At 43.1% G+C, this 7030-nt stretch overlaps 1 protein-coding gene across 2 annotated transcripts in view; it reads right to left on the reverse strand.

Moving 5' to 3' along the window:
* Positions 1 to 6513, reverse strand: part of PRR5 (proline rich 5) — a 57441-nt gene extending 50928 nt beyond the window's left edge. Inside the window, exon 1 of one of the 2 annotated variants that reach the window (XM_017826633.1) lies at positions 6375 to 6513. The gene's annotated coding sequence lies outside the window, so the exon portion shown is untranslated. Of the gene's footprint in view, positions 1 to 651; positions 755 to 6374 lie in introns of those variants that run through there. The other variant, XM_017826635.1, reaches the window with a different exon arrangement.
* Between the last annotated feature and the right edge of the window lie 517 nt (positions 6514 to 7030).

Genomic DNA, 7030 nt, shown 5'->3' on the forward strand with positions numbered 1-7030 from the left:
TTAAAAAAATCTGCCAAACCCACTTGTGTCAGCCTACTTTTTTTACATTTTATTTCAGGTCCACCTGAGCCACGTGCCGGGTTTGGGTGTGATGATACCTGAGGTGATGAGGCCACTCGGGAGGGCTGGGCTGGGGCTGTGTCCCCATCCCTCAGATGCATGGGGAGGGAGCCCTGGAAAACAGCCATGTACAACACAGAAACCCCCACAAGAAAACCTGAACCTTAACAGCTGTGAGCACCTGCTCCCTGGCACGTTGCTTTTAACAAGATTTTAACTTTTTAACCGAGCCCCTCCCAGGGTTAAACAGCTTAACTCCCACAAACATTTATAAATCGACCTCTGCTCTGTCACCTGTGGGGTTTTTTTATAAAAGGTGTCTGCCTTTGGGCTTTCCAGATGGTATGAAAGGGGCAGTGGCTGCAGGGCAAACACGACAGGCAGGACGCATCCCTGGCACCCTCTTCCCTCAGGGAGCTTGGGGGAGCCATCCCCGGTTTAGAGGGGACAAAGCTGAGGCCAGCACCCCTCCTGGGTGGGAGGTGCTTCCCACAGGGCACTCTGTGACCCTGGCAAACAATTAGAACCTCCTCACCTCACACTTCTGCTCTGCTCTCCACAGGGCTCCCCCACCCTGCTCCTGGCACGTACCTGAGCAGTGGCACTGCGAGTCTTCCAGCTTTGCTGCATCCTCAAAGCTTCAGTCCCTGCTGGGATATTTTAGCACTGGCAAATTGGAGGGGCAGCAGTCAAAAGATGGAAAAGGAAATAATAAAAAAAAAAGGATCTCCCTTTCCCCCCCCCTCAGTCTCGGAAAGGTCAGACTTGGAATTAATTTTATCCTGTGTAATGTTTTGGCTTGGTTCGTATTTATTCCAAGTGAGTTCACCCATTTCTACTGCAGAAATAAAAGGTCATGAAACCAGTGAATTCTCTTTCTCCTAAAAGGGGTGAATCCCTTCTAGGGAGTGAATCACCAGTGAAGTGTAGGGAAAGAAAAGAAAATGCAAAAATATCTTCTGTGGGACTGTAATCACAGCTGGGTGCAATTACAAAATGCACAAGGGGACTTTGGATGCCATTTGTTTGCATCAATTTTTAAGCCATCTGTTTAATTTGATTGATGAACACAGGGAAAAAAGTAAACCAAACCTTTTATCTTCTTGCTAAAACCAAAAAAAAAATAAATAAGGCAGTTCCTTTCTGCAATATTTGTCTATGCAGCAATAGGAGCCAGCACAAACATTTGACCAGACCGGGAGAAGGGAGGAGGACAGGGCAGGGACTTGAATCACTTTTTCACAAGATAAATCTAAAATGATCCTGGCCCTCAGCTAATACTCCACATGTTAACAAGGAGATATGTGTGTGCACATATGTGCAAGTCATTATGTTGGTTTTATGAGTCATCTGTTATGGAGATTGGTTCCAACAGAAAGTTTGGGCTCCAGAGCTGAACTCTCTGAGGAAGGACATATCCAGAACTGAACTTTTGACTCAGACTGGCATAAATATAAATGGCTTTTGAATCCAGGTTTTTGGTTCATTGACTCCATTTGGGTTTCCTTGGTTTGTTTAGTGCAAGAATTTCAGCGTGTCAGAAGAAACGTAAATGCACCTAAACTTATTCTGCTGGAACAGAATGAAAAGTTTCAGTGTTAGTTTGTAGTGAATTGTTTTCAATCTGATGCTCTCAACAAAAAAAAAATCTTCTTGGTTCATGTGTTCTGAAGCATTCTTTTTAAAGGCTTCCCAACTCTACTGTTGGTACCCAGTAGTGTTAAAAAAAATCCCAAACCAAAACACCAAACTAACAAAGTATAGGAGCCTTGATTTTTAAAGGCTGAATCCTTAATAGTGTAAAACTGTCCCTCCCTGTGAGAGACTAAACCTTTGTAGTCAAAACCAAAGGCATCCAAAATTATTAGATACTCTGTTAAGTCCTAGTTAAGAGGTTTAATGAAAATATGATCAGGACCCACTTGCATGTCACACTTTTCTTAGACCTTTATTAAAAAATGCTACCTGGTTATCAATGCTAGGTGTTGAAACATGGATTTTTGTATATTTTAGTGAGAAAAAGATACTGTAAAAATTTCAGATTCTTGGCATGTTTGTAGACAGAACTTTAAGACTACAAGTTGCTTATTTTAAAATAAGGTCAATCAGTGCATAAACTGAATTTCCCATTTCAGTTCAAATGCAGAACAAGTTCCAAAGACGTTTAAAAAAAACAAACAACCAATTTTCAAGCCCACATTATGATTTATTTTTTTTTTTGGTGACAGGCACATGACCTTTTAAGGCCTTATTCTGGTAATCCTCATTATTTAACTTCTGGGAGATTATTCTGGCCTCATTGAGGTGACCTGTTCTCCTCTGCTCAGCTCTCTGACAGTTATTTGGGTTGCATTTGCGTGGAGTTGGGGAAGAAAGAGGAATGAAAGCTCCTATTTTCACCCTCACTTAGCAAAGTTAAATGTAATAAATGTAAGTCTTCAGCTGTTATACTGAGTTATTTTATATAATGTTAGATAAGCAGATGTACAGATAAAATATTTACGCTTTTATCTACACTTTGCTACTGCCTGTGTTTTAGTGAGATGGCAAGTAAGTAACTGGAATAAAAGTGGAAATAATATTTGAAATAATTCCTTCCTTTTGATTAAATTCTCTGCAAGAGCTGTGAAGAGAGTCAATCACTGCAGTGACAGCAGTGCAGTGACCTGGGAGGTCAGAACTCAAAGGTCCAATTAAGACACTCCTGTGATAAAGTTCGGCCACTCCAGTTTGTTCTTCTATTTTTTTAAGCTCATTTAGCACTAACTACTGGGAAGTGAGGTGATGGACATCAGAAGTGGGTCTCAAAAGTAGAGGTGTGCAGAAAAAACCATTTCTCACTGCTGGAGAAAACCAAGCACGTCCAGGATGCACTTCAGCACATCCCAGGAAGGATATTTCAACCTGGTCGAGGGAAGTCACACTGGGATGGGCCTGTTCTCTCCACTGACTATAAAGAGAACATAATGTGAGCAGCTCAGATATGGATATGGCATCTCAAGCTGTAAATATCTAAAATTAGCTAAGAAGAATGTCATCCCCAGCCTCTTATTGCCTGATTGATCATTACACAAGTGTAAATAATCTGGTGTCCAACTAATGAATGTTTCATTTCCTCGAGCACATGCCCTGACCCTCAATGAAGAAATCTTTGAGAGCTATCTTTGGTTTACAGGCTCAGCTGGTATTTCAAGTTGGGAAGTATTAAATCAGTATTTCTAGAAGAATCTGCTGCTGACCAAAGGCACTGAGGGACTGAGAGAAAAGGACAAAGTTTGCAGCCTGCGTGGGACAGCCTGGCCAGGGAGTCAGCTGAAGTGTTAGGGGAGAGGTGAGCTGAGAGTTAACACCCCCCAGCAGTGAACAAGAAGAATTAAACAATAAATAAAAATACTGCCAGGTTCTCCTCTTTGTATTTGGAGGAGAAGAAAAAAAGGGAGCAAACGAAGGGTTACAACTTTGTCAGGAACTTCTCAAAATACTAATTATGAAAAGCATGAGTGCTTATCCCCTGTGACCCAGCAAACATTGCTAACCTCTTTTACTATCTCAACACTCTCCTACTGAGTTCTGTCCCCTTGTGAGGAAGGCAAATCTACTATTTTGCTGCTTCTGATTAGGCTCCTGCCATTCCAAGGGTTCTGTATGTGCTTCATTTGAAACCTGTGACATTTCCATGGAACAATACAGGGTACATCCAGAAAGTAAAACTTCTATATATCTGTCTACAGAGTCCATGGCCTGCAGATGTAAATTAATGGGGGCCTGACACCTTCAATACCTGTTTTCTATGGTCTCTGTTACAGTAGGGCCAGACTCCTAAGACCTTTAAATTACACCACACCACAATAAAGAGCAAATAGTACTTGTGGGTTTATGCACACTGTTGGAATATAAAATTTTAATACAATCAAGCTGTAAGCATCACTTAAGGTTTACTGTATTGCCAGCAAGTTATGGCTTTAGCAATGAAAAAACCCCAAGCGATTATAAAATGCTGGGTTTGCAGCAGGCAGGCAGGGGTTTTTTTCAGAAGGAATTGGTATTTCCAGGCAGCAAACACTCTGTCAGGGTGGTGGTAAGCTGCTCAAGGGATGATATTTGATTATGACTCCTTGCATGGTGGGAAGTCTGACTGTCCATCACGGTACAGTTACAGATTACACAATAATCTATAAACAGTTTACAGTGGGATGGTTTGCAAAGGCTCTGCTAAAAACAGAAGGTTTACATGTGTGTTCTCTGTTTACTCTGCGGGGCAGTTATTTAGAAAACCGAGAATGAGAAGTTTAACAACGAACAAAACAAAGATGGATTGTTCACAGCGAGCTTTCCGAAATATTTCAGTGAAGCATTAAAGCAGCTTTTAGCTCTGCTGGCAGGGGCTGAACCCTCCCAGGAGCTGTATTTGGAGTTGCTGCTGACAGAACTCATGTTTGGGAACAGATTAGTTGGTAGACTGGTAACTTAGTTAACAGCAGATGCGGGCGTTTGTCTTAGAGAGGGTTGTTAAGTTCAGGAGCAGAAATTTTCGGGGTATGCTTGAAATAATGCGGGTCGGGAGAGCAGGGATTTCCTGCCTGGGTTATTCTTCTCTCACCTCTTCCAGAGGAATAAGGAGAAAAGCAATGCCCATACTCATATCCTTGATGACCTGGGACTATCAAGTTCCCCCTGTGCAATGCCCCCTCTCTGCTACTGATGATACCCTTAACCCACCTGCCAGGGAGTGCAGAGCAGCAGAGCAGCTGAACAGCACCCTGGAAATCCTCAGGGAAAAAAAAAGTGCAGCTCAAGTCAAAATGAGTTCTCTCCTTTTTCTCTCACTTTGAAACATCTGTGCCCAGGTCACAGAACAAGCTCAATTCTGCTGTAGGTCCCAGCCTTGCTCACATCCCTGGAAATGTTCAAGGCCAGGTTGGATGGGGCTCTGAGAAACCTGGGCTAGTGAAAGGTGTCTAGTGGCAAGGGGTTGGAACAAGATAATCTTTAAGGTCCCTTCCACCCCCAAATTGTGACTCTGTGAGTGCCATGCAAGGCCCTGACAAACTGCAGGTTATAGGAGACCATTCACTCTTGAAGCCTGGGATGAGACCAAGTAATGCTGTAGGAAAATCCAGCTACCACTGCAATAAAGTAGCAGAGAACAGGAATTCCCATCATTTACTGCTGGATACAGATTGGGCAGAAAGCATCCATTACCATCAAGTAAATCAAACCAGAAGTTTGCAAGAGCCAACCCTTCAGAAAAGACCTTTTTCCTTAAAAAACACAGGAAAGAAGCTGTGGCAGAGATTATATCCTGCATCTTAGTAATAAAGTAAGTGTTTAACAGAGAATAAACCACTCAATACGTTCAGAAAGAAAATTCTTTTGGAGGAGGAAACTGGCAACTGTTTTCTGAGATTTCTAAAAAAAATAACTACATGCAACAATGATGTTAAAAGCAAAACAGAACAACATCAAAGACAGATTAGGCACATTTACTTTCCTTTCACATAAGTGCACTCGCACACCCCCATGCACACTCTCCTTTGATGACTACCAGCATTTACTGAAAGCCATTTCAAGAAATCTTTAAATAAAGTTCCTCCTTCCCAAAAACCTTCAATCTCAAACGTGACTCCAGTTCCAGTGAGGAACATTAAGGAACTCTGGAGGGCCCTTCCAAGCCCCTCTGCAGAAACAGCTGCAGCTGGGGAAGACATTCCTCCTGCTGGGCTGCTCAGTGCCCCTTCTTGCCACACCCACGGACCCATCAATCATCCCCAGGTCACTGGAGAATCCCTCCCATGCTCCAGTGCACAGTCAGCCTTAATCTGTTCCTGCAGCACTCACTGGGATCTCGGTGAACAGCATCTGAACCCTCTCTGCAGCTCAGTCGCCGTGCTGGGTGACACCCGAGCTCTCCCATCACCCACCCTGGCCCTCCCCTTCAGGGCTTTTTTTTCCCCCCAGGGACATGAAAGTTATTTAGAGGCTCCTCTCAGACAGCAGAAATTCGAGCAATTTTCTGTATGGCTTGCTCACAATCCTGATTCAGCTGTAAATAGACTCCCAGTTGAAAGTCCATGCACACCATGTTTTTAAGCTGTACCAGAGCTGGAGGGATGCAGGCTGACATGCACTGATGCTAAAAACCCCAGAGTGCTGCATTGTGATTCACATATTTCCCCATGGCAGAAAACGAAGTGGGTTTGGGAGAAATTCTGGAGGAGAGGCATTAACCCTACTGAGTCCAGCAAAACTCTGCAGGTGTCTGAAATTGGAAACGTTTTCCAGTTGCAAATAATGTCGCAGAAACATGAGCTTACCTGCTAAAGGGAGAAGAAAACGGGGTTGAATAGCAAAAAGGGAAGACTTTGCAGCAGGTTTCCGAGAGTCACATGAAAATTCTTGACAGGCGACACAAACTGGTTGAAAAAAATTCAGCCCCTTGCAAAAAAGGCAGCTCTGCAACAAGAGATGAAGAGAAAAGCAGCATTGCAAATATTGCTATTCTAGAATGTGGTTCAAGAGTGCACTGATAACCCCCTAATGGCACACAAAGAACTAAAATAAGCAGGAAAATCAGTGCTGTTGCACCTCATCACTGACACAAATATTTCTTCTTGCACTTTCCCCCTTTGTTTTATTTTCTTCGGGGGGAGCAATTAACTGGTACCAACGCTGAGAGCTACACTTATCACTAAAGAGGGTAAGAGAGTTTCCAAGAGCACACACACTGCGAGTGGTTCTGTGTTCCAGCACTAAGGAGGTGACATGAAGAGGTTGGAAATATGCTGCATGATCTGCTGTGATCAGCTTTGGAGAGCAGCTGTCCTGGAAGGCCCACAAAAGTCTTAAATGCATCATCTGGAAATACTGGAAATTCTTTAGGGTTTCAAATTATGGCTGCAATGTCACTGCCTGCCCTGCTCTGGTCTTGAAGTGCCTCTCTAAGATGACTATTAACTATTAACAAAAACAC

The sequence above is a fragment of the Lepidothrix coronata genome, unplaced genomic scaffold (assembly GCF_001604755.1).
Source record: "Lepidothrix coronata isolate B3197 unplaced genomic scaffold, Lepidothrix_coronata-1.0 Scaffold129, whole genome shotgun sequence".
NCBI lineage: Eukaryota > Metazoa > Chordata > Aves > Passeriformes > Pipridae > Lepidothrix > Lepidothrix coronata.